This window comes from Lutra lutra, chromosome 11 (genome assembly GCF_902655055.1).
Source record: "Lutra lutra chromosome 11, mLutLut1.2, whole genome shotgun sequence".
Lineage (NCBI taxonomy): Eukaryota > Metazoa > Chordata > Mammalia > Carnivora > Mustelidae > Lutra > Lutra lutra.
Window position 1 is genome coordinate 87294282 of NC_062288.1, and position 27901 is coordinate 87322182.

The 27901-nt window shown below is 38.7% G+C and overlaps 1 long non-coding RNA gene across 5 annotated transcripts; it reads right to left on the reverse strand.

The window, feature by feature from the left end:
• On the reverse strand, positions 1 to 27289 carry LOC125080824 (uncharacterized). Of its 5 annotated transcripts, none has more exons than XR_007121502.1 (5): positions 14692 to 15085; positions 6340 to 6501; positions 5198 to 5399; positions 1123 to 1170; positions 1 to 131 (listed from the first exon to the last, which is right to left on the reverse strand). It is a non-coding gene; the product is annotated as an uncharacterized LOC125080824 (long non-coding RNA). The 5 variants fall into 5 exon arrangements; XR_007121498.1 differs by lacking the exons at positions 5198 to 5399; positions 6340 to 6501; positions 14692 to 15085 and adding exons at positions 22821 to 22935; positions 23814 to 23960; positions 26675 to 27289 and having other exon boundaries at positions 13 to 328; XR_007121499.1 differs by having other exon boundaries at positions 13 to 328.
• Between the last annotated feature and the right edge of the window lie 612 nt (positions 27290 to 27901).

The window sequence follows — 27901 nt, forward strand, 5'->3', positions numbered from 1 at the left end:
ATGGGGATTGGAATAAGGTAAGTGTTAGCTTCTCTGTTTTTCAATTCTTCAATTCTCCTCTCTGGAGTCTTCATCAAGAGGTGTGACTGGTTTCCATTCTAGTCTTGATGGCCTCACAATGTTTGACTATCCTATGCATATGAAGAAATGTTGTGAAGTTTCTTGAGGAATTATGTCCTTTTAAATATATTCTTTTTGTTTCATGAATGTTTACATTCTTCATATCATTCTACCAATTTTTTCTTAACGCAAGTCCACATAAAAGAAAGCGGACTTCGGAAAATGAACTTGCCGCCCACTTCAGGACACTTTTTGGTCCAGATGCACTCTAAGAATATAGGACATGAGCAATGAAATTAAACTTCAAAAACAATTCTGCATTAGCCATATTGTGTGGACCACCCCCCATTCCATCCCACTGTCAATCTTCCTTAGCCCCATACCTGCTTTAGCTTTTCATTAGAAGACCTTAGTATTATTTATGTTTAAAAATTTATTATCTATCTCCTCTACTAGAATGTCAGCTTGTTAAGGGCAGGGATTTTTTTTTATTCCCCACTTTATACTCAGCACAGGGAATAGTAACTGATACATGGTAGGCACTCAATAAATATTTGTGGATTAAATGAATGAGGTATTTTTTAACAATTTCTTAAGAGGCTGCTGTACACCTAGGTCTCTAGGGATCTAATGCAGGTCTGGTTTGCAGCCCCATCCCCCTTAACACTTTTATTGATGACTAAATAATAACATTGATGCTGTGATAAATTGATAGATGACACACCTACTGGAAAGGATAACACATGAGCTGGATGATACTGTCAGGATCTCCCCCTGCCCCCTGACTGAATCCTGACAAAATGTAATAATGAATCACATCTAACAATATAAAGTTTAATAGTGACAAGTGTCAAGTACTCAAAGATTCAAAATTCAATTGTATAAGTAGAAATTGGGGGTGAGATGTCTTACAGTTGCTAATGTAGGAAGATTTAAGTCTCCTGTAGATTGTTAATAGATGATGAGTCAACACAGTGTGATGTAGTTCAAAAAAAAATCAATCTTTTGCTATATTAATAGAAATACAGTGTTCAGGTGGGGAAGTAGTTCTCTAGTACTCACTTGTGATCAGGCCACATTTGTTCTGTGTTATAAATCCTGATCTTCAACCTGTAAGAAAGACATTGATAAACAAAAGATTATTGAAGGAGAATAAAAAAGTATAAGGGGTCTGGTAAATAGTGTCATATAAAAATGATTCAAGAATTTAAGATTGTGTGTGGCTATGTGAGGATGGAGATGATGGCTAGCATATGTAGCTACCTTCCAAAGTTAGAGGGGCTATCCTGCAGAGGAGAGATGAGATTTCTTCTGAGTAATCCCAAGTGACAGATGGAGAACCCCTGAGTGAAGACATAAGCATGTGTATTTCAACCCAACAATTTATTAGCCTTGCTCATCAGTCAAGTAGATAACTGTTCATAGTAAGTTCCCTGACCCTGATGGTATTGAAGCAGAATCCAGGCATTCCTGCCCCATTTGTTGGGTATATATGTGATGGGAGTTCAAACACTGGGGTGAAGGACCAGATTCATCACAGGAGCAAACACATATAGAGTGCCTGCTATAGGGCAGGTACCATCAAACATGATTAACATGGATTGTTACATTTAATACTCAAATCAGTCCTAGTAGTTCCAACTTACAGATGAAAAGAGTGAAGCTCAGAGGGGTTAAGCAACTTGCCCAAGGTCTTACACCTTGTACAAAGCAGAGCAAGGACTTGAACTTAATCAGTCATATCTCTGACCTTAATTATTATTTTATAAAGGATTCCCACTTCTAGAAAACCATTCCTTCCCACCTTGACGTTCTATCACTCTAACAAAGTAACCAAACCAGGGAGCTTATTATCTCCAGTAGTAAATGATTTTCTAATAAATAGTTTCTTTCAATATAGTATGAAGGGACTAAATTCTTCTGGGCATTTGCCACTTGTGGTTCACCATATGGAGCCCAGCATAGGACCTGGCACACAATAGGTGCTCAATAATAACTTTTTTAAGCAAAAAAGAAGAAGAAGAAGAAGAAGAAGAATGTAACCACACAAATTGGCTGCATTGGAAATGACAAAAATCTCAATATATTGTGCCAGGAGAGGAACAAGAGAATTTCTGGGTGGTCTCCTGAGGACACTCGTCAGAAAGTGGTAATCCATCATTTTCTAGCAAAGGCCTTGAGAATTCCTGCTCAGTTTGGACAATATTCATTCCAACAAATATTTATCGAGTGCCTGTCCTATGCTAGGTGTGACCAACATGCTGAGGGTCCAGAGGTGAATCAGAGGATGTACTGTTAGTGGGGGAGATGGACAGGTAAGCAAATTCTTACAATACAATGTGACAAGTGCTGTCGCAGGAATGTGTGTGTGTATGTGTGTTTTTCAAGTATTACAGAAGCACAGAACTAATTCTATTTGGTTGAAAGAGTTGCCTGATACTTGTTCACATTTCAAAAATAACTGCCACGTACTTACATAAGCTTATTTGGTCTTCATAAAGACCACGTGAGGTCCGCGATCCTTTTTTGTACAGAAGATGAAATAAAGTTTCACAGAGGTTAGGTGACTTCCCCCAAGGTCATGCAGCTGGTTAGAATAATTGCTGGCATTTAATGCATGCTTAGGCTCTGCTTTAAGCCCTATTAAGACTTTTTTTTGAAAAAAGATTTACTTATTTATTTTAGAGAGAGAGGGTGTAGGGGGAAGGGGCATAGGGAAAGAGAGAATCTGAAGCAGACTCCAGGCTGAGCGCAGAGCCTGATGTGAGACTCATCTCAGGACCCTGAGATTATGACCTGAGCCAAAAACCAAGAGTGGGAAGCTTAACCAACTGTGCCACCCAGGCACCCCAGCCCTGCTAAGACATTTAATCCTCACAACTACTGTCTGAGGCTCTTATTGATATCACGGTAATTTTAGAAATGGGAAAACTGGGCACAAGACTTAAATGACTTGCCTAGAGTCATAGAGCTATAAAGTGGAAAACGAGGATTTGCATCTCCACATTCTGGCTTTCGCAGGCACACACTTACCCACTGAGATAAATTACCTTTCACTGGTTCCCTAAAGAGCTGGAACTCACCTGGAGTCTGACTCCAAGTTCAGTTGCCTTTCAAGTGACCTTGCCTTTTAGCCATATTGCATCCAAATGAAAAGAAGTGCTGTGTGCCTGGGTATAAGGAGTGGTCCTGTGGGTTGGGTATCCACAGAAGTGTTTCGGGAGCGGTGTGGCAAAATCTAGAATATGCATTAGTTGTGTACACAGAGTTTTTCAGGGCAGCCAAAATTTGGCTTGTTGTTCTTCAGGTCAGCACTCTGAACTCTAGGGACGATGATTGGTTACTCATAGGAACTAGCCACCAGCACTTAGCCCGCAGCTTTTTTTAAATCAAGTTTAAATTTTTTAAAAGAAGATTAACAGGATGTAAAACATTAAGAATGAAGCAAGTTAAATTCAATACCTTAAAAATAAGCAAGAATGGAGTTACAGAAAAGGAGAAATGAAGCACATAATTGCTTAAATTGTCCAAGCCTTTTCTCTATAATAAAAATTCTTGGATTGAAAAATAGTTCAATCCAATATTATTGTGCTTTAATAATTAAGTTGAGTTGGCTCTGTGGCAAATCTGAGAAAGAATTGGTTATTAAAATGAATGAAGTGGATTACCCTTCCCTCAATAATTACTACTTCAGCTGATGTGGATATGACCCAGGCAATGGAGTCGACTGCATTTTTTTTTTTTAAGATTTTATTTATTTATTTGACAGAGAGAGATCACAAGTAGACGGAGAGGCAGGCAGAGAGAGAGAGAGGGAAGCAGGCTCCCTGCTGAGCAGAGAGCCCGATGCGGGACTCGATCCCAGGGCCCTGAGATCATGACCTGAGCCGAAGGCAGAGGCTTAACCCACTGAGCCACCCAGGCGCCCTCGACTGCATTTTTTAAGACATACATCTCTCCCAATTTTTGGAGATTTGATCATTTTAAAATTAGCTGCAGGCTGGGATTTCTGTGGTAGGTGGAGAGGCAGAAAGGGTCAATGTTCTTCAGCATTCATTCCTTCGAAGCGGGTGGGATTTGGGGTTTTGTTTGTTTTTTAGTGTTTTGTTTTGTCCTTTACGGAGACCTGGTAGATTCACTGATTATCTTGGCCTTTGTGTTTATGGATTTCTCTTTTCTTGGCTTCGGGTCCTTGGAAACATTTGTTTTGATGATGGCAGGAGGGTTAGTCATGTTTTATTTTTGTTGTTCCTATTTATTTTTAAAATCCTTTCGTTCAGGGCAACTTACAAGGTATTGTGTAACCTGCATTTATGTCTCCACAAATAAAATACTCTTAGAAGTAACTTCTAATACAACCTTAGAGGGGTAGTTAATAATTTGATGCCCAGTTCATGTGCATCAGAATGAATCTGTAGTATTAGCAGCTAGAATAAGGGTATGCTTGGAAAAAATAATGTTTGAAATTTATAATTGAATTTAGCATTTAGACTTGAAATTTCCAGGGTGTTTTTTTTTTTTTAAGATTTTATTTATTTATTTGACAGACAGAGATCCCAAGTAGGCAGAGAGGCAGGCAGAGAGAGATGGGGAAACAGGCTCTCCACTGAGCAGAGAGCCCGATGTGGGGCTCGATCCCAGGACCCTGGGATCATGACCTGAGCAGAAGGCAGAGGCTTTAACCCACTGAGCCACCCAGGTGCCCCGATATTTCCATTTTTGTAGATCTATTAATTTTGAGTTACCAAGCACACAAATTCTTATATTTTCCTTTGCATCGCCGAGTCAATAAAAGTTGGAAAATTCTTTTCTCATACATTCCATTCTTTAACTAAGCCTGAAGGTAAATGGCTTTTAGAAACCACACCCCAAACAGTTTTTCATAGAGTTATGAGTAAATGAATAGAGTGGGCTCTCCTAGCATTTGGGTTGTACGTCTAATTAGAACTCTCAGTATTTCAAACATATAATTTACCAACGTTGAGGTTTTTAATTCTTAACTCAGAGTCCACTGGGATAAAACAAGTGACCTCTGTTGGAAATATGTGAAGAATCAACTTTCTCAGGCTGACCGTTAGTTGGTTGGTCACCACATCAAAAGCTGTTGGTTCCCAGGCTTAAAGATGTCTGAACTTACTTAAGTTTATTAAAATGTCAAGGCAGAAAGCTGGCTTGGCTTAGTAGCTGTGAAGAACAGATCGCCCCCTCTCTTCCCCTCGATGCTTCTCAGTCGGTTTCTCCATGGAGATGTTCCTTCTCAACTGGCTCCATCTTTGCTCTAATAGGAAACATGCTGCACCTCTTGCCCATCTCCCATTGTGCATGGGAGGCAGAGAACCCTGCTTTTACAATGAGACAGATGAATATCATACTTTGAACTAACTTGATAACTTTCTAGTACAAGGCTCCATCCTAGGCACCAAGGTCAGCTATAAACGCTCTCAACCACCCGTGTTCATCACTGAAAAGGGGTATCACAGGATTTGCAGTGCGCTCGATTACTGTGTGACCTTGAGCAAGAAACTTAACCTCTCTCCAAAATAACTATTTCATAAGGTTATGGCAGCGAACTGAGATTATATATGAAAATACTTAGCACAAAGTGGGGAGCAGAGTTGCAAGTGTAGATTAAACTTACGTGAAGCCCATAATCGTCCATGGAACCTCAAATGGACAAATGGACCCAAATCAGCATTATCAGCCCCTAGCTATTTGTTAAATCAGAAAATTTCGCTTCCAAATGAATAACCACATCCACCAATGACTTTGCTTTAAAGTCTACATTTAGAACAAAACATTACTCTAATGATACTCTGCGAATATATTTTGAAAAGAAGCTGACTGTAGTTTCTTTAGGAGAAAATTACATGTGAACAAAAAGAGGAAGGGATACTAGATATCTTTATTTCAGAATAAATGAAGGGTTATTTATCTAATTACAGATCATTCAGATGGTATAATTATTAAATGTCCATATGTAATTACAAAACATGCTTGTTTTTATAAGTTGGTCTGAAACTATTTTACTGATCCCAAAGAACTAATTTCCTCCTAATCCAATGGCAAAGCTTGCAGTACACCGTATTAACTATTAATATGCTAAAATTACCCATTAACTATCTTTTTCTTTCATTGCACCTGCTATCATGGCCCTACATTGATGTCAGCAATACGAAAGGAGTGATTTCAACTGCTCGCTCTCTGTATCACTAGATTTCTCGCCTGTTCTCTTACTTCACTAGAAAGTAGAAGAGAGAAGCATTCCTCCCATCCACTTACCTATGAAAAAGGATTCTCCGAGGCTGCCGGGAATGAACACTGTCATAAAATTACAAGAAATTTTTGTTAAGAAACCTTTTCTCATCTGCAAGGTATTTGACTGAAACCTGAGGTGCTAGATTTCAGACAAAGGTGACTTTGGAGGAGAAAGTTGGTGCCAAGCTGGATCAGTTGTTTTTGTGTTATGTAAGGAGGACAAAAAAAAAAAAAAAAAAAAAAGGAGCTGTTTATTCCTAAGCCATAAATTTAAGATTATCCTATTATACCAAATGACAGAATTCCCAAACCTCAAAACTTAGAGTTATATTTTCATGAGCTATTATCTGTAGACACTCGAAGCTAAATATAATTAAATATTAAATAATTTGCTTTGCCCAGTTATATTTAAAATATACAAAGTTGTTTTATTCACTGCATCAGCAGTGAATTCTAGTTGAGCTATGAAAACAATATTGTTAAACAAAAGATTTTTCTTTTTAAATAGCTTTTTCCTGATTATAGAGATATATGTGTGGTATAAAAATTATAGAATATACAATAGAGTAAAAAGAAAATATAAATCACCAAATCATCCATAATCCTATCATCCAGAGGTAACCACCATTAATATTTTTTGTATTTCTTTATAATAGATGTTTATACACACACTTCCCAAAATACCCACTTTATATAAATGCATATTAATGCTTTATTATAGAAAATTTAAAACATAAACAAAAGTAGGTAGAAAGCATAACAAACCCCACGTACTCATCGACCCATCAATACCCTCTTTCTCTTCCCTATTCATTTTATTTTAAAGCAAATGTCCAAAATTATATCATCTTTTTTGTTTGCGTTTGTTTTTGTTTTTTTTTTAAGATTTATTTATTTATTTTAGAGGGGGAGGGGTGGAGATGAGTGAGAATCTCAATCATCTGGAGGCTGAAGGAGGAGATCATGACCCTGAGCTGAAATTAAGAGTTGGACGCCCAACCCATGAGCCACGTAGGCTCCCTGTTTTTGTTTTTGTTTTGGTCACCGAGCCAACAAAAGTTGGAAAATTCCAAAAGTTGGGCAGAGGGAGAAAGAGAATTTTAAGCAGGCCTCATGCCCAGTGCAGAGCCTGACATGGGGCTCGATCTTACAACCCTTATATCATGACGCGAGCCAAAATCAAGAGTCCAATGCTTAACTGACTGAGCCACCCAGGCACTGAAGAAATTGTATTGTCTTAACCATAAATATTCCAATTTGGATCTTTAAAAGATAAGGACTTTTTTTTTTTTTAAGATTTTATTTATTTACTTGACAGACAGAGATCACAAGAAGGCAGAGAGGCAGGCAGAGAGAGAGGGGGAAGCAGGCTGAGCACCCTGCTGAGCAGAGAGCCTGATGTGGGGCTTGATCCCAGGACCCTGGGATCATGACCTGAGCGGAAGGCAGAGGCTTTAACCCACTGAGCCACCCAGGTGTCCCTGTTTTGTTTTGTTTTTTTTTCAAGACTGCATCATAGGTAATGGTGTGTTTTGCCATTAGAAGGTGCATAATGTATAATAATCTCTTCTTTTATGTTATCTAGAATCACTGGTTTATTAAGAATTGCAAAATAGAATTGAATTTAAATAAAACAAAAATTTTTTAAATGAATTGCAAAATAGTGATATTTTAGTCCTATTATTCCTTGAGTTGACTTTCTGGCATGTGCCAATAGCGGTCAAATAGGTGTTTTGTTATTTTGCTTTTATCGTTGCTGTTGTTTTTAGTTATCATTTGAACTCATTACTTGAAACATGTTCAATATGTTTCAGTATATCTTATTTAATTATTCTTATTAATGCTTAAATTATTCCTACTTTGCCTCTTCAAATTAGCTCCTAACTCCTTTAACATGACCCTACTAGTCTTGGATAATGTCTTTGTTATTTGGTATAAGGTGGTCTAGGTTCATCCCGTATAGTTCCACACAGTAAAAATCTATATATATTTAAGACGTAAGTATGTATAAATAGAATACCAACCATAGGATAGAAGCTATTTATAAGAGCAAAGACTGGAAACAACCCAAATGTCCATTAATAGAGGATTGGTTGAACAAAGTTTGGTACACTCACACAATGGATCTCTGTGCAGTTATAAAATTGAATTCAGGATCTTTATGTATACTTTATATGGATTGATTGATCTCTGGGATACATTCTGAGCACATAGCAAGAGGGAGAAAAGCAAACTTACCATTTATGTAAGAATGGATATAAATATATATTTGCATACATAGATACACATATACACACATATACGTGAGTATGTGTGTGTATATATTTGCTTGTATTAAAGATAAAACAGTGCAAGGATTAACATCACAAAATAATAGTTACCTGTAAAAGGGGGAAAGGAATGAAATAGAAGGGATGGGAATAGAAACTAGACTTGTTTACCTTGTTTTGTAGACTTGACTTTGGAATCATGTAAATATTTGACGTAATTATAAAAATACTAATTTTTAAAAATCCAATTCCTATTTTTTAAACTAACTTTGTATCCAATTGGTGGCACACAGAGAAATTATTTTGAATAACTTTAAAACACAGTAATTTGACTACATATCCCTAACGGGATATTTCCTAAGGACCAAAAGGACAGCAGAAACATTTTTTAACCATTTTTGATAATCCTATGGTTGGTGGTCGTGTCGATATCACTGGTCTGGACAATATGGGATAAGCAAATACTAATTATGGCATCTTCTAATTCTATCGTGTTCAGTGTCCTTGAGAATCAGGAATCACAGCATGGGAGGAAGGAAATCAAGATGTAAAAGAGAAGAGGTTAGGTGGAAACCCTGTAGTTCTGAATTTGAACTAGAAGTTAGTGATATCAGGGGCACCTGCGTGGCTCAGTGGGTTAAGCCTCTGCCTTCGGCTCAGGTCATGATCTCAGGGTCCTGGGATTGAGCCCCACATCAGGCTCTCTGCTCAGCAGGGAGACAGCTTCCCTCTCTCTCTGCCTGCCTCACTGCCTACTTGTGATCTCCGTCTGTCAAATAAATAAATAAAATCTTTAAAAAAAAAGAAGTTAGTGATATCAGGGGCACTTGGCTGCCTCAGTTGGTAGAACATGTGGCTCTTGATCTTGTAGTCGTGAGTTCAAGACCCATGTTGGGCACAGCAATTACTCTTAAAAAAAATTTTTTTTAGTGTTTGTATTTACATATATTTCTTAGCTCCTCTGTTCACTGAAAAGACCTAGAAATATTGATTAAGCCAAAAGCAATGATCACTGTTGGTATCTATATTAGATCTGGCCAAGGCAGGAAAAAGTCTACACACATATACATATATATCATAAACACATATATTCATGTATACGTATACTTACTGTATGCGTGACATTAGTTATTCACCTATTCTTCTATTTCTGGACATTTAGGTTGCTTCCAGTTCTTTGCAGTTATATACAATACGACAACAAAGCATTTGTGCACGTCTTATTTTTTTAGTACCAATTCCTGTAAGTGGAATTACCCAGCCAGAGGGTAGGAACATATTTAAGCTCATGATTAGTATTGTCAAATCGCCCCTAGAAAGGTTATACCAGGTTACACACCAAGCAGCAGTGCGGGAGAGTGACTGCTTCATCCCCTTAATAGTTATTGATATTTTAGACATTTATATTGACATGTTTCTGCCAATATAATCTAAGTCAGGAAGAGTCACTCCTTTCTTTTGGTTTTCTCCTCTTTGATTTTCTTAGAAAGAGACTTTAAACATTAAGAATACATGGAAAAATTACACAGATGTTACATTTTTGTGAATTAACAACTGTGTATCAACAAAGACTAGAATGGTCTTATCAAACTATGTGTATTACTTAAAATTAATGGGTGATCTTGCTAACACTTTAGTTTCAAACAAACATCATGAATGTATTGATACTAATTTTTATAGCTTTTTTGGTCATTTAGTAGCTACTTTTGGAAATTTCGGGGGTTCTTAATTGTAACCCTACCTTTGCAGAACTCATTATATATGTGGAACTATTTCCCATACATAGTTTACAAAGTTAACTAGCTTTGCAAACACGCCTTACATGTACCCTCGTTATGCAATTCCCATATGAATATCTTGAAATAAATAAAGTAGACTATGGATAAAAATCATAGATGGTTAAAGCTAGAGGGATCTTAAAAATCATCTATATGGGTCTAACTTCCTTATTTTATACCTGAGAAATCAATCAAAGAGCATTGCATAACCACTACCACCCCCGACGTTATATGGCTAATTTGTGACAATGTGAGATAAAAATCCCAATCTGATTCAATATTGTGTCCTCTCCATGTAACTTCCTAGCGTTAGCAAAACTTCAAGGCAACATGTAAAAAATAAAAATAACTGTTGTGTTAGGGAAATGAGATTTGGGGTATTTTCCTTTAAAATTCTATTTTTATGCTACCTTTTCAATAAAAAAAAACCTATGGAAAATAGATCAACAACTACATTATAAAAAATCAGGTAAAAGCACTTCTGTTATTTAAAAGCTAGAAATAAACTATTCTAATAGAGATATATAGGAATCAAAATATGTGGCATCTGAATGATATATCTACACACATACATTCTACGTACACACACATACGTACACTACTGCAAGCACTTTATTATCTCATTGAATTCTAACAATAATCCCAAGCACAAAGAGGTTATGTGACTTGCCCCCGGTAATGTCATGAGTGTCAGTCAGGATTTGAACCAAGGCAGTCATAGACACAGTGGACTGTTCAAAGTTTCAAGCCTTTATGGTTAGTTTCATTGCTATGGAGGGTTACTATGACTGACTCTCCCGAGCTCTCTCCCTACAGGGTCAGATGTCTCACTTTAGAAATCCATTCATTTGAATAATTAATGATGGAACTCCTCAGAGCAAAAATTTTCAGGGACAGTGCTTCTAAACCCCTCATCTCCCATTTGCTAACTATGTGACTTTCCATTCCTTGTCAACAATAGTTTTTTGGGGGATTAAATAAGATAAATTGTATCCATTTTTTAGCAGAATACTTGCCACACAATAAATATTCAAAAATGATCACTGCTATCATCGGTATCATCATCATCATCAATGTTATTAATATCATTATCAATAGCATCACCATTATTATTTATTTCCAATTAATCCCTTTTGAAATTCAAAAAATTGTAGAAGGAGTAATACATTATCCAAGGGGCTGGAGACTCATCAGTTATTTTTCTCTTAACAGGAAAGAGCATAGAGGTAGTAAAGAGAGATATTGAAAAGAGCCATGAGAGGACCCCAAAGACAACTCAGAGCAGAGTTTCATCCCAAATGAGTTGGGATATGTTTACAGAACAGTTCATTTGAAATCCAGTGCCCTTACAAGGGATCCTTTAATTTTTATCGGGTTTCCAGAGAAATTTCCTATTAGGAAATAAGGAAGGGCACTTTTTTTTTTTTAAGATTTTTATTTATTTATTTATTTGACAGAGAGAGAGATCACAAGTAGGCAGAGAGGCAGGCAGAGAGAGGAGGAAGCAGGCTCACTGCTGAGCAGAGAGCCTGATGCGGGGCTTGATCCCAGGACCCTGAGATCATGACCTGAGCCGAAGGCAGAGGCTTAACCCACTGAGCCACCCAGGCGCCCCGGAAGGGCACTTTCTGAGGCCATGAACACAGACCGTCTTGTCTCTGCCCTAGGCATCGCATACACCACGGCCACCTGCCTGTCCATGCCGCAGTGGTGGCCGGGAGCAAACAACTCTCAGCAAATGCTCTGTTTACTGTGCCTGGAAACAGGCCTTTTGCCATGGAAAAATTTCTCATTGTACCCATAGGTACAGAACACACATTGCACAATATGAATGATCTTATTAAGACTTCTCAATAACCTGTGCACATGGTGTGCTTCAAGACTGGGGCTGAGTGCCCTTTCTAGGCATCATTCCACTTTGTACTCATGGACAACATCTACAGGGGGCCTGTGGGGGCAACCTCTAGAATCCTCGTCTGGTCACAGATGCCTGAAGTCTAACCGCTTTCTGCTTCTGTCTTCTCCCTCTGGTCCCTGTATACTCTTTAATTTCCAGTATTTTATTTCACACTTTTTGTCGTTATGAAATGAACAAAAATCCATGGTAAAAGATGAGGTGCAAAGGGGTATTCAGTGAAAGGGACAACTACTCCTATCCTGATCCCCAGGACCCCAGTCCAGAAGTAACTCCCATCTGTTCACTCCATTCCGAAAACATGGTGGAATCCCTTCTCTGTGGCAGCCACTGCTCTGGGCACTTAGGCTGGGTAGCAAATAGACAGATAGGATCTCTGCCTTCTGGTAGGAGTTGAAGGGGCACAAAGAAAACACAGAAGCAGATTATCATTTTGTATATCAGAACGTAATACTTGTTACAGGCAGAAACGAGCAGGGGAGGGGGAGAGTGATCTGAGCCACTGAGGTGATGTTTGAACACAGCACGGAAGAAAGATCGATTCCATGCTATTTGTGGGGGAAGAGCCTTCCAGACAGAGAGAAAGCACATTCAAGCACATCTGGCACGCTGTGGGGACAGGGTTTTAAGTACACTTTTTACAATTTTTATTTATAAAACATATACTTATAAAGTATCTAGCAGGGGCGCCTGGGTGGCTCAGTCGTTTAAGCCTCTGCCTTGGGCTCAGGTCATGATCTCAGGGTCCTGGGATCGAGCCCCGCATCAGGCTCTCTGTTCAGCAGGGAGCCTGCTTCTCCCTCTGTCTCTGTCTGCCTCTCTGCCTACTTGTGATCTCTCTCTGTCAAATAAATAAATAAAATCTTTAAAAAAGAAATAGCGTATCTACCACAGCCAGGCATTCTTCTGCGTACTTTTTATATATGTTAACTCTCCTATTCCTTGCAACAAGCCTGGGCACTCTTATCATCCCACTGCAAAGGCAACGTGAGGCACAGAAGGATTAGGAAAGTTGCCCAAAATTAATCAGTGAGTAGTCAGACCGAGACTTTCCCAGAGGCTGCGTAGCTTCAGGGCCCGGGCATTAAGGGCTGCACTCCACCCCACAGTAGGGCAGGGGCCACTGGAGAGCTGTGAGGCAAGATGGGAGCAGAGAGAGAGCCTGGAACAGAGGAACCAGTACACTATTCCAGAAAACTCTGACACATGTATGTATGTATATGCGTGTGTATCCCTTACATCTGTGTCCTCTTCGTTAACATGCTTAATGGTAAAGTGTAAAACAATTTTAATTGATGGGAAGGAAAGAAAAATTTGATATTACATATGCTTTAGTTAAAGATGATATCCCATTAAATAATATTTTGGGCATGAGAGGTTTCTTCTGTTTTAAAGTCTTACAAATACTTCTCTATTCTGAGGTTCATTCACTGGATAAATTCTCAATGCGGATCCCACTAATTGTGGCCCCATCCATGTAACAGAAAAGAGAGTGACCATGAGGAAGTCCCTTGAAGTAAATGGAGCGCCCAGGCTTGAGTGACCCATTCTCTCCAGGTACCCCTAATAGCACCATAGACAAGTCTATCTGAAGAAGCAAAGGCTTTAAGAAGATTACACTGTTCTCTAAGAATAATATTAATGATAAAAGTGGAAGCCCCAACTTCTTAGCATTCACTACATGCCTGGCATAATGCTAAATGCTTTATAGCCTTTTCCCAGACCTATAGTTTACTAGTAGCCCCTTGAAATATGGCTAGTTTGAGTCGAGATAAACCATATGTACAAAATACACATTAGATTTCAAAGACTTAGTACAAGAAAAGAGAATGTAGAATATCTCACTAATTTTTCTGACACATTAAAATGATATTTTGGATATGTTAGGTAAAATACATTACTAAAATTAATTTCACCTGTGTCTTTTTACTTTCCTTAAAGGGACTACTAGAAAATTTTAAATTACATATGTAACTCATAATTGCAGTGTCAAATTATATTTCTATCGGGCAGTACTCATTCTAGACTGTTCCTCACAGTAATTTGATCGGCTGAATGGTATTATCATCCTCACATTACGGGTGAGGAAATTGAGGTTTAGAGAGCTTAAGTAAATTGCCTGTGATCACACAGCTGTGGCTTCAGCACAATTCTGTCTCCAAGCCTGAATTCTTACCCACTGCTCTGTGCTTTCTCCCCATCGCCCAAAAATATAACCCCTGTAATACAGAAATGGTTATGAACATTAGCTATGGCAAAAAAGCTGTCTTCAGATCTACTTGTTGAGCCCAAGAAGAAAACTGTCCATGTCATTCTGCAAGGTAGAATTCAGGTTATAGCTGGGAGGAATCCTATGGGAAAGTTTCTTAAAAGCTAACTGCTAACTCTCTGTAGCGGTTTGGGTCTTACTCACCAAGGATGGGAGGTAGATGGAACTACTTCAGAAGTTACTTTCATTTCTATGATCCCGTATTATAATTCTCTAGAGATCCACAGGTCAGTCACTGCTGTAACCCTCAGAGTGAGACAGAATGGAGTGAGCTGAATTAGCATTTCCATTTCATCCTTTTTCCCCCTGTAAAACATAAGTCTTTAATTTCATTCCATTTCATTTGAATTTGTGAAAACCTCAACAGGACATTTTTCATAGCAATGTTGACCTCTTCCGAGTTGCAATGAAGAGAAGCAGCAAAACTATTTAGGAGAGAAAGAGTCATTCCATTTCCTTTTTTCCTCCCTGCTACGATAAACCATTCTCTAAAATATATGTCTTAATTCAGTCAAGTCTTCTTTTCCCCAAGGTATCAGCATTCGTCACTCAAAAACAATTCTCATATGTGCATGTTAATGCTAACTATTACTCTATTTTAAATACTGTAACTTAATTTTATGCTCACTTTACATATACTAATGTATAACATGTATGGGGGTATAATTTACTTATTTAACTACAAATACCAAAGGGGAAGCCCAGTTGAGAATACTAGTTCCTTGAGCTATTTTTCCATGATGGGGAGGATTGGAATAATTGGGAATTGTACTTTGCCTCAAGGTCTCATCCCAAATGTTTAAGTCCTCTCATGTTCCTAAGGGCTAGAAGTGTTGCTTCTTTATTTCTTTTCTCCCCCAGATCACAAATTTAGAGCATCCAAGAAACATGGCAACTTGGCTCCTAAAAGATTAAGGGCAGCTCAGAAATCAAACTCTAAGAAGCTAAAAATATTTCTAAACATGTATGCGCCTTGTTTTATAATTTTTATTTTTAGAGTCAAAGTCAGGTTTTTTTTAAGATTTTATGTTGAAGTAATTTCTACACCCAATGTGGCGCTCAACTTACAACTCTGAAATCAAGAGTCACATGTTCTACCAACTAAGCCAGGCAGGCACCCCCAAAGTCAAATTTTTAGTGCCCCTAAATTAAGTTCACTTTAATTTAAATGGCTGCATGGGAGATAAATTCTACCATTAGATTTTGTTTAGTCATCCTTCCTTAAAATTCCTTAGTGTTTTCAAATGTACATCAGATGAGATAACAATGAACCACAGAGAGAAGAAATCAGAAAGAATGGTATTGGGAACGTTGCATGGACCTGAGAGTAAGATGATCTGAATCCTAGCTCTGTTTCCACAACAAATTAACAGTAAAGCCTCAGGGAATTTAAATTCCACAAACATTTATTGTTGGATACTTACTATCTTCAAGGCATTGTAGTAAGTGCTCTAGGAAACACAAAGATAAACAAGACTGTGGATCCTCAAGGAATTTATTATCAAGTAGGAAAGAAGGCATACCACAAAACTCTAGTATAATATGGGACAGAATGTGTGGGTAAATGAAGGAGAGCTTATGGGAGCAAAGAAAGAAAGAAGCATAATTCCAGCCAGACTGGGAACGATTTCACAAAGAAGGTGACCTTTGAGGTGGTCCTAAGAGTATGAGTAGGATTTCTGGGTGGGGCTGGAGGGGAAGGGGAGACACTGTAAGCAAAGGTGTATGGTAAGAAAATGCACAGCTGCGCTGAGAAACTCTTGTTAGACAGGAAGGCACAGTTAATTCTGAATAATAATAGGAGATAAGTTCTGACTGCTCCATTAGTGGAAGAGTTTGAAATCCATTCTGAAGAATTTAGACTTTATTAGAGGAGAGGGCCGCAAAGATAAAGGGTGGACCCATGAACGATCAGCTTTGCTAGGATGATTGTTCTGACAGCACTGAATGGTAGAAGTGGTGAGCGAGAAAGATAGAAGGTGGAGAGATCGGTTAGATTGGGATAGAGTTTAGACAATGGGAATGGATAAAGAAGGCAATGCAAGAGACATTTCGGAAGGAGAATTGAAAGGACTTGGTGATGATTGGTTTTGAGATGCAAAAGATGACTGAGGTTTTGAGCATTGATGAATCAGAGGATGGAGATGCTGAGAATGTAGGAGGTTTGCTGGGGAAAAGGCTGAAATTGGTTTTGAGCATATTTCTTCTATTCTGGACATATTGGCTAATCACATGAAACACAAGTCAGTTCCTGACGCCCCTCTTTCCAAAACCCTTCAATGCCTCCCCATCCCACTCAAAATAAAAGAAAGTCCTTACACGGGTTGATAAAGCCTTCCATGTTCTGGTGGCCTGCTTTCTCTCTGATCTCCTCTCTTCCCACGCACCCCACTTCTCAGCAGCAAGAGAAACACGGGCTGGCTTGCTCTTTCTCCAGGACTGCCCAACATATATCTGCCTTAAGGGCTTTCTTGACGTTTGCTCTGCCCGAAAGCATCTTTCCACAGATGATTTTTTTTTTAAGTTTTTGTTTATTTTTTTGACAGAGACACAGCAAGAGAGGGAACATAAGCAGGGGGAGTGGTAGAGGGAGAAGTAGGCTCCCCGCTGAGCAGGGAGCCTGATGTGGACTCAATCCCAGGACCCTGGGATTATGACTCCAGTCCAACGCAGATGCTTAAACAACTGAGCCACCCAGGGGCCCCTCCAGAGATGATTCTTACACTTTGCTCCCTCTTCAGCTCTTACTCAAATGCCATCTTTTTAGAAAGGGCTTTCCTGATCATAAAATAGTCACCATCAACCCTCCCTTGTCACTTTCCTCCTCCCCAAATTGCTTTTCTCCACAGTACTTATCACCATCTGATATACTCTGTATTTACTTGTTTATTATCACACCTGGAAACTGAAACTGCAAAAAGAAATTAATAATGTAATAGTCCAGCGTTTTCAAGGGTACAATGAGGTTTGTTACTCTCACACATCATTCTTGGGACTATACGTTGATATAATCCCTTTAAAAAGCAATTTGGCAGTATATACAAAAAGTCATAAGACGTTGATGTCCTGGAACATTTTATGTTTTGAAAAATTCTGAAAATCAATTCTAAGAAGGTAATCTAAAATATGGAAGAGAAAATATACAGGAAATGTGTATCGACATGGTATTTGTAATATCAAGAGATTGGAAAGATTCTAAACATCTAACAATATAAGTAAATTACTATTCATTTATTTAATAATATATTATCCACTTGTTTAAAGGATAGTTATGAAAATCTGGTTAGCAACAAGGAAAATGCTTATAAGGCAATGTTATATTTAAAAGCACAGAATCCACAATTGTATACAGTATGAGTTTAGTTATCTTTAAATATGCATAAAGAAAATTTAGGAGGAAATAAACTCAAATTCTGGTATTAAATGCATTAGGCTAATGGGATTCTAGGTGGCGTATTTTCTCTAAATCTTTCAGGTTTGCTGTATTTGTTATATCCTTTCTGTAATGTGCTTATTTTATTTTATTTTTTTAAAGATTTTATTTATTTATTTGACAGAGAGATAGAGAGCACAACTAAGCAGAGCGGCAGGCAGTGGGAGAGATAGGAGCAGGCACCCTGCTAAGCAGGGAGCCCAACTCGGGGTTTGATCCCAGGACCCTGGAATCATGACCCAAGTCGAAGACAGCCACTCAACCAACTGAGCCACCCAGGTGCCCCACTTATTTTATTTTATTTTATTTTAAAGATTTTATTTATTTATTTGACAGAGAGAGAGATTACAAGTAAGCAGAGGCCGGCAGAGAGAGAGAGGAGGAAGCAGGCTCCCTGCCGAGCAGAGAGCCCGATGTGGGGCTCGATTCCAGGACCCTGGGATCATGACCTGAGCCAAAGGCAGAGGCTTTAACCCACTGAGCCACCCAGGCGCCCCAACTTATTTTATTTTTAAAGCAATAACTTTTTTAGTCATCAAAAGAAACTTCTAGGGTGGGTGCCTGGGTGGCTCAGTCAGTTAAGCAGCCAACTCTTGATTTCAGCTCAGGTCATGATCTCAGGGCTAAGAGATCAAGCCCTACAACAGGCTTCTCATTGGGTGTGGATCCTCCTTAAAATTTTCTCTCTCCTTCCGCACCTCCCCAACACCACTCTCTCTCCCTCTCTAAAAAAAGAAAGAAAGAAAGAAAGAAAGAAAGAAAGAAAGAAAGAAAGAAAGAAAGAAAGAAAGAAACTGCTGCTACAGCTCAGCTCACCCTCTAGACCGCATCATTGGGTACCAATGGGAGGTGTGAGTTTCCAGGCCAATGGATGTCACCTTTAGGACTAAGGGCCACAGACACTAATGGCTGGCCCTACAGCTCATTAGTCCCCCAGGTCTTAGCTCCTCCACCTCATCATTCCTGACTTCTTCCTCTTCTCCAATTGCCTACATAGTTTTAGGCTGTGTCCTCCTGTTTGTGATAGTCACAAGCACGAAACGAGGAAAGGTGAAAGAGTACAACCTCTTCGTGTTTCTAGACAATATTTACATGTGTGCACTGAGGCTAAGCTGCCTCATCCATGTCTCCTTTTACTTTTTCATTTTTTCTTATTTTAGCCACACCTTCTCCCCTTGGCTGACATTCAGGATTTCCCACCTGCCCTTCTTCGCAGTGCTTATCATCATCTGATATATATTTACTTGTTTATCATCATAGTTTAGAAACTGACTCAGTTAAAAAGGAAAAGGAAGGGGCGCCTGGGTGGCTCCATCTGTTAAGCGTCTGCCTTTGGCTTATGTCATGATCCCAGGGTCCTGGGATAGAGCCCTGTATTGGGCTCCCTGATCAGTGGGGAGCCTGTTTCTCCCTCTCCCTCTGTCTCTTCCCCTGCTTGTACTCTCTCTCTCTGTCAGATAAATGGGTGAAATCTTAAAAAATAAAGGGGGGGGGAGGGGAAAGTGACCCAATGTCTACCTCCTGTCCATTGAGCTCTTCTATAGATTACCTCATTTTATCTTCTCAAGCCAGCAAAGTAAGTGTTAGTTACATTTAGGGAGGAGGAAACTGGGGCTTTGGGAGGTTAGACAGTTTGCCCAAGTTCACTTACCTAGGAGGTTACCAAGTTGAAATTTAAACCCTTCTCTTTCTGACCTCAAATCCTATGCCGTTAGCCTGTACATGGATGAACACACATTAATTATTCAGATAGCCTACGTTGATTTATTATATAGACATCGCCTAGTGAAACAAACAATTGAAGAACTGAATAATTCAACCTGAAGCTCTCAATGGACTGGTGCTATCTTTGTGTCAGAAGTAACTGGCTCATTGCTTCAGATTTTTTCTGCATATGTCCCCAGTATGGACTCAGTAAGAGGGTAGGTCTCAATAATGATTTGAGACTGAAACCAGCAATCTGAAGTATTTTAACTTTGTTGGTTATCTGCAGTACTCTCAGTATTTAGTTATTAACTAAAATAATTATATCTGTTTTGATTAATGACCTCAGTTGAAGGATTCAGAAGCTCTCCTTTGAGACCAACAGCAACTTTTTTGATAGAACAAATTAGTTATTAAATATTACATTAGGTCCTTTCAATCGGTTATTTGGACTTCAGAAATGAAACTATTAATAGAAGACATATAAGATGTCAAAAGGAATGTAAGATCTAGTCATGACTAATACCATTTCAGAGGAAATTTCTAACAAAAAGAGATTTTTCCATTTAATAAGCTATTTATTTCAAGCGTCACTTTAATAAAGATTCTAAGCAAATTCGTTGTAATGAGACTGAAGGAACTGAATAGGATTTTCCAAGAAATATCACTCATAATGTTCACCATTATAACAGCTCAACAGTGTTCTTTCTTGTCTGCCTTGTTTGGCTGAACTCCCTTGTAAAAAAAAAAAAAAAAAAAAACACAAACCTTTCAGCTCCTGACACAGCCGTGAGAAGCCATAACGTAATCAACCTCATCATAGCTCACATTTTTGAGTACTTACTGTGAGTCAGATTTTGCTACACACTGCATTGATTATCTCGTTTTAATACCCAGAAGCCAATAGGGTAGGGTCTATTGTTATACTCATTTTATAGATAAATGAAGAAACTGAGGCATAGAAGCTATATGGTGACTTATTCAAGAGACAGCATTGAAAATGAAACACAAGGGGTGCCTGGGTGTCTTAGTCGTTAAGCGTCTGCTTTCAGCTCAGGTCATGATCCTGGGGTTCTGGGATCAAGTCCCACATCGGGCTCCCTGTTCAATGGGGAGCCCGCTTCTCCCTCTCCCTCTCCCCCTGCTTGTGTTCCTTCTCTCACAGTCTCTCTCTCTGTGTCAAATAAATAAATAAAAATCTTTTTAAAAAATGAAACACAAGATATGTTATATTGGTTGTTTTGCCTTCTCTATGATCTGTGAAAATAACATTTTTTTTTTAGATTTTATTTAATTATTTGACAGACAGAGAGCACAAGTAGGCAGAGAGACAGGCAGAGAGGGTGGGGGAAGCAGGCTCCCTGCTGAGCAGAAAGCCTGATGCGGGGCTCAATCCCAGGACCCTGAGATCATAACCTGAGCTGAAGGCAGACTCTTAACCCACTGAGCCACCCAGGCGCCCCAGAAAATAACATTTTTTAAAAGAAACACCAAGGGACGCCTGGGTGGCTCAGTGGGTTAAGCGGCTGCCTTCGGCTCAAGTCATGATCCCAGCGTCCTGGGATCGAGTTCCACATCGGGCTCCTTGCTCAGCGGGGAGCCTGCTTCTCCCTCTGCCTCTGCCTACCACTCTGTCTGCCTGTGCTCATGCTCGCCCCCCCCCTCTTTCTAACAAATAAATAAATAAAATCTTTAAAAATAAATAAATAAATAAAAGAAACACCAAGTTTGACTTTACAGCTTTTATGTTAAAAGGGAAAATGAATGGCTTTTTTAATTGTTGGGGCTGTTATGCCAGTGATTAATTGCACTGGAGAAGTGGTTCCATGAGAGCTGAAATTTTAGATCTAAAGTCTGTGTGTTCCTCACTACCCTTGGGCTCCGTCAGCCTGTGATGTAAACCTCCCTTCACTGTAAGAATGTTTCTGTCTCTGGGGGTGTTTTTAACTGGTGGAGCTGTCCTTGGTCTGAGAGATCCCAGAAGAAAAGTTTTTGCCTGGGGTCTCTGACCTGTTGCAGAGTTGCTGCTCTTCTCAGCTGATGTGTAGAAATCTGCCAACCCACCATGTAGAACAGATTGGGAGAATTCTTAGGAGAGGCCATGGAAACTCTAAAGGATGTCATTACAGTACATTTGTATTTTTCTTTCCATTTAAGCAGAGCTTTCCCACCTTAGATCAGGAAATGGGGAACCTGGGGTTCACTTACTCAGTAAACTAGTTTTGAATAACTCCTTTGTGCATAACAGAGTTTTGAACACCACAGAAGATAAGCTTCTGCCCTCAAAGACTTTACATCGCAGGGATGAGACTCTCACACATCAGGAAGTTAAAGAACCCAACGTCATAGAGATGGATCAGAACCCAATAGAGTGCCAAGGATATCAAGAGTGAGAGATTCAAGCCAGGGTAATGGAGGCAGAAGGAGGATCCTAAAGCAGTGAGGGGGTCCTCAGGTGAGAGGAAATTTAATAGAGGTCTTGAAGAGGAGGGAGCTAGCCACAGATCAGAGTGTATAGTTCAACTCCACTTACTTAAAAAGGAAATAAACAAAAATTGTATTTGCAATATTAAATGCCCAGAGAAAGAGTTAGAAGGGTAGCTAGCAAATTGGGAGGGGAGGAGTGTCATTGGCAGGTGGTGGGGAGTAGAGGGAAGGGCTAGAATCCACAGGGACTTTCAGTTTTTACTGTATATATACTTCTATAGTGTTTGAATAGCTTTCCAAGGAAAAGGTGGTCATGCACTACTTTGTGTGACTAAAAAACACAAAATTTACAAAAAAGATTACTAAGAGTTGGGTTTGTAGAGCAAAAAGAAGATATTCTAGGTGAGAGGAACAGCTTGAGTCAATGTCCAAAGGTGGAGATGTCCAGGATATGTTTGGGGAAGAGTGAGGACACGAGTGGGACCAGCATAAAAGGGACATAGTAGAGGGCAAATGGGGGGGCCGGTGGAGAAAGGCTATGCATGCAAGGCTTAGGAGCTTGGGCCTGTCACCCTTGTCCAGAAGCCATAAAGAGTCTTGGAAGGATTTGGTTCAGGGTTAATTAATCTAGCTGCACAAGGATTCATTTATTAGTGCTCATGCTTGAAGACCCAGCAAAGTTAGAGGAAATGAATTCAAATTTACTTACCTTGCACACCATGAAAGGCCATGGAAATGTCTCCCGTACTCACGGTAGTAAGAAAGGCTCTGACTTATGCAAGCCTGTGGTTAGACTTTCCAGGAACCACCGAAAGATGGAAATGCTGTCAAATGCAATTGGGGTACAGACATGTATACTCGATCCACATTATTAATTCCACCATAAATCTTTGTGGAATATTTGACATCTATGATAAATAATTCAAATGTATGACAGAGATTTTGACCCCTAGCATATGAGAAATGACTGAATCAAATGTGTGAAATTTGAGTAAAAATTACTTGATTTTAAAAATGAAATCAGATGTAGTCTGAAATATGGTATTTGTTTTGGTTCATTTGTCTTTTCCTTGGGTGAATTGGTGAAATCAATATTTTCTTTAACCTCTTGTTTATGATTATATCACTATTCAAACACTATATGTGTACACATTATATTTTATTCATACACACACACACACACACTCTCATACAAGATACAATGTAACAAAAATCTATAGCCGCCTAGGAGTGGAGAAGTAACACTCCTACAAACCAATCTTGAAGGAACATTAAATCTAATATGAGGAAAAATACTGTAGCTAGTTGAGTCTTGAGTCATGCATTGTGACTCATTGTAAATGATTGGATTCTGAGTGAGATATTGACCAGCAAGTGGAAGAGAGACACAGCAGAGTCTTAGAATGATGATGCCAGTTAGGGTTGTAAAAAAGCATGCTTGCCTACTGCAAATTATCTTGTAAACAGAAGTCAAGTTTGAAGAAGAAACTGACAATTAAATTTCACTTTCACTTTTTACTTTTCTTCTTATTCAAACTTTAAAGACTTTTAATCCCCATCTTTTCCCCCTACAGCCCCACCCCTCTCGATCTGTCTTTTCTGTGAGGCAGATGGAGTTCTTAATAGGCATAACTGAGTTCCCTGCCTTGTGAAGGGAAAACAACAGGGGACAAGACAGATTCAAAAAAGCTTTACAAATTACGTGGAAAGAAAGATTGCTGGTTTCATATGTTCCATTTTCTTCAGAGCCCCTTCTCTGTTCTTCTTAATCCTTCTTTATCCTTTAAAATTACTTTGTGGCATGTCTTCCCATCACGAGGCTGAGGGCAGCATGAGACATCTGACCTCCCTGTGTTGGAAGAAGGCAGGAATGCAAGATGATCCTGTACCTTAGGTGATTAGACAGACTCACACAAATTTTAGGAAGACAGTTTGGGAAATGATAAAAAAAAAAAAAAAAAAAAAACTTTTAAAAAAATATGAAGACCCGAAAAAAAAATTCCTCTAATCATTTTAATGTAGTTCTTAACACTGATTTCATCAATTCAATCCTGTAAATATGTACTACTATCTGCCAAGTTGAATAAAAAAAAAACAAAACAATTCTTGTAGTCCTGATAGCACTGTGCTAATCAGCAGCAGGGTTATAGAAGTACAGAATCTCCACTTCTATTACAGTTTGGACAAGGGAAGTCTGGTCTCTGCTCCTGTCTTCTCTGTTTCAGTCTCTCTGTCTTTCTCCCTGATAAATCGGTGCCCTGTATGTGTCTTCACTTAGGACACAGGGCACCATTTGAATTGTATCTGAGTAAGTCTGAAACCCCACAGTTGAAAAAAAAAAACAAACTTCTTCCTGAGTTTGATGTTCTCTACTACACAGAAAGAAGATGGATCCTCTGTGAATGGCACCACCTTACATAGATGCCGATAGAGGACATTTGTTTATGTTGTTTATGTGTGCAGAAGTAGGCGAGGTCATTCTAAGCAGAAAGATGGGAGCCGATTTTGTCGTCACTCAAAGCGTTTTAAAGAGAGGAATGAATGGGGTCGATGAAGGACTGATACACTGAGATAATACTGAGAGAAATTAGGAACAGCTAGAGAATTAGGTTATATTTTGGAGAAAAGAATAATAACCACCCTGAATTTATCTATTTGTACATCAATATGTTTGAGATGAAACATATGAAAGTATGCAAAAACATAAATATCACTCTGCTGATGGTATCGCAGATCCCCAAAGCAAAGGAACACATGCTCCTTTCATTCCCTGTTGACATCAGATAGTTTACCAAGTGTTTGTGACCTAAAATGAGTGGGGATACTTACTATGTTTAGTTCATTTCTGCTTTCCCTCTAAGTTCAGGGATAAAACTTTAATGTTTTTATAGATTTAATATTTTGTTACATTTAATTTTATTAAAAATATATAAACTTATTGAATACTTATAATTAACATAGCCTATTTAATTATAATTTACTTATATGAAATAATGTGTTTTTTTGAGGGGGGAGAGGGGGGCAGAAGGGGAGGGAGAGAGAGAGAATCTTAAGCAGGCTCCATGCCAGCTCGGAACCCAAGGTGGGGCTCGATCTCTCAACCCGGTGATCATGACCTCAGCCGAAGCTGAGAGCTGGATGCTTAACTGACTGAGCCACCCAGGAGCCCCTATATAAAATAATTATTAATATATACAATTAATAGTTTCCTCAAAGTCATATATTTTCACATATTAAAGTGCTCATGAAAATACTTTATGTTAAAATACTTTAAGTACTTCAGGATTCTGCTTTTGTGATACTAAAAAATGTTTTATTTTGTAGGGCTTTTTTTAAGATTTATATTAAGTGTTTTTCTCTTTTTTCTAACCAACAGCTAAATTTAGAGGTTCTGTTTTATGTCACAAATGATCCTTGTTGGTACAAAAAAGTTTATATTTTTGGGGGGCTGTGGAGACTTCTTGTCCTTTAAGCCTTATTTACAAAGTTTTTCTCAATTGTTTTTTAATGTCCCTCATATTAGCTTGCCAGCAATAAGCAAAAATAAAGCTGGGACTGTGTCAAAAAATTCACTGGCCCACATTCATCCTTTTTTCAGCAGAGTTTACTCAATAGTGTTCCCCATTCAGCTACTGTGCCAGCGGAAACAGCTAGTTGTTGTCTGAAATGAAGAATAATTGGAAACATGGTTCCTGTTTCTTTTCCTGCAAGTAACAATTCATCCATTTAACATTCTTTTGGTGCTCTTGAATTCCGTGCTAGACGGCGTTGTGCTCACTGGTCAGTTGAGGCCAGTCTGAGAAATGTTGACCTTCTATTCCCGCGGCTGACCCTCCTACTGGGAAGAACTGATGGCCATCTGATGGCCTGGCACTTTCACCTAGAGTCAGTGACATGTGGCGCCAGCGGCTTTGTGTAGGTAAATGGACATCACGCTGGAAAATGCTGGGCTGGGAGAGAGAGCAGTAATTATAAAAGATAAAATTTCTAGCTATTTTGATCCCAACTCTATAGATAAAGAAACAGAACCCAGGAAGGTTAAGTCACTTGCCCAAGGTCATGCTGCCAGCAAGCTGTACAACAGAGCGCCTAGCTGCAGCAGCTTTCTTCTGTTCCCTGTACTACAATAGCTCTTGTCTTTTGTGGCCAAGTACATGATTGGTTCTATATCTATTCCATACACCTAGAAAAAGATGACATGTTCTCTTTTGGTAAAGTATAAATTTATTGTTTTTATACTCTAATCACACACATGAACTCATGCATGTGTAATAAGTTTGTAAGTGATATTATAGTCTTCTGTATTCTTGCTTGTCATTTCGTCAAATTCTGTATGTCTTTCTAGTGGGTTTTTTTTTCTCTTCTTTTTAAAATCACTCTAATGGTTTTGATTTTTTGAATTTTTGTGCTATATTTCTTAGGGCATAATAGCTAACAATTATTGTATTTTCTTCAAATTTATATTGTATCACAGGAAATTGATCTGACTACATATAAAATGATAACAAATTAATAGTGGCTTAAATAAACAGAAATGTATTTTGCTCAAACATAAAAAAATACCTGGTGGTAAAAAGTTGAGGACTGGTGTAGTGGCTCCATGGTCATCTGGAAAGCAAGCTCCACTTGTCTTCCTGCTCTGCTACCTTTTAGTTTGTGGCATCCATTCTCCAACTCATGATTGCAAAATGGCTTCTGCAGCTCCAGCCATCATATATATATTCCAGTCATGAAAGAGGAAAAAGGAGAAGGTAGAAAGGAGTAGCTTCCAGCTTAATTAGATGTCTGCAGCCCCACCCACTAACTTCTGCTTACAAGTTACTGTCTACCCCTCATTGTAAAAGAGGATGGGAAAATTAATTTGTTTTTATCTCTACACATTGCTGTGCCAAATTAAATTGGGGTTTTGTTAGCGAGGGTGAAAGAGGGATGGGCATGGATGGCATAGGCATCTAGCAATCTCTGCCACTCTGCTCTTAATCATTCCATCCTCTTGTTCCTATTAAATGTTTTTGGCCTTGAATTTGATATTAATATTGTTACTCCTGGTTTTGGATTTGCCTGACATATATCTACCAAATCATTTATTTTCAAACTTTCCCTGTCACTTAATTTGAAGTGAATTTCTTTTTTTTTTTTTAAGATTTTGTTTATTTATTTGACACAGAGAGAGACATCACAAGTAGGCAGAGAAGCAGGCAGAGAGAGAGGAAGAAGCAGGGTCCCCACTGAGCAGAGCCCGATGCAGGGCTCTATCCCAGGAGCCTGGGATCATGACCTGAGCCTAAGGCAGAGGCTTTAACCCACTGAGCCACCCAGGTGCCCCTTGAAGTGAATTTCTTATACAAGGCTTTGTTTTGTTTTTCGACCTATTCAGAAAATTTGTCTTTTGAAAGAGAAATTCAATTCTTAATTTTTATGGTAATGGATATATTTATTTTTATTCTTTTCTTTTTCTTATTATTCCTTATAATGTTTCATTGGTTTTTTTTTTCTCTTATCCCCCCTTTCCTTAGATTTACTGGCTTGAATTTAATTTTAAGAATTATTTCCCTCCCCTCTGTTAAGTTGAACGTTTTCACATGAAGTGCTTAGTTCTCTTAAATAATTAATTTTTTTTCCTGACTGAATAACCATATCCCTGTATCTCAGAGATTCATTGTGAACATACTAAGGAAGAAATGCAATTTATTTCTTCAAAAGTAGAGGAAGGTCATTGGCACCATGTAATAATTAAGGAAGTTTATTTTCCTCATTCCCTTCAATATCACACATAGACAGCAACGAACT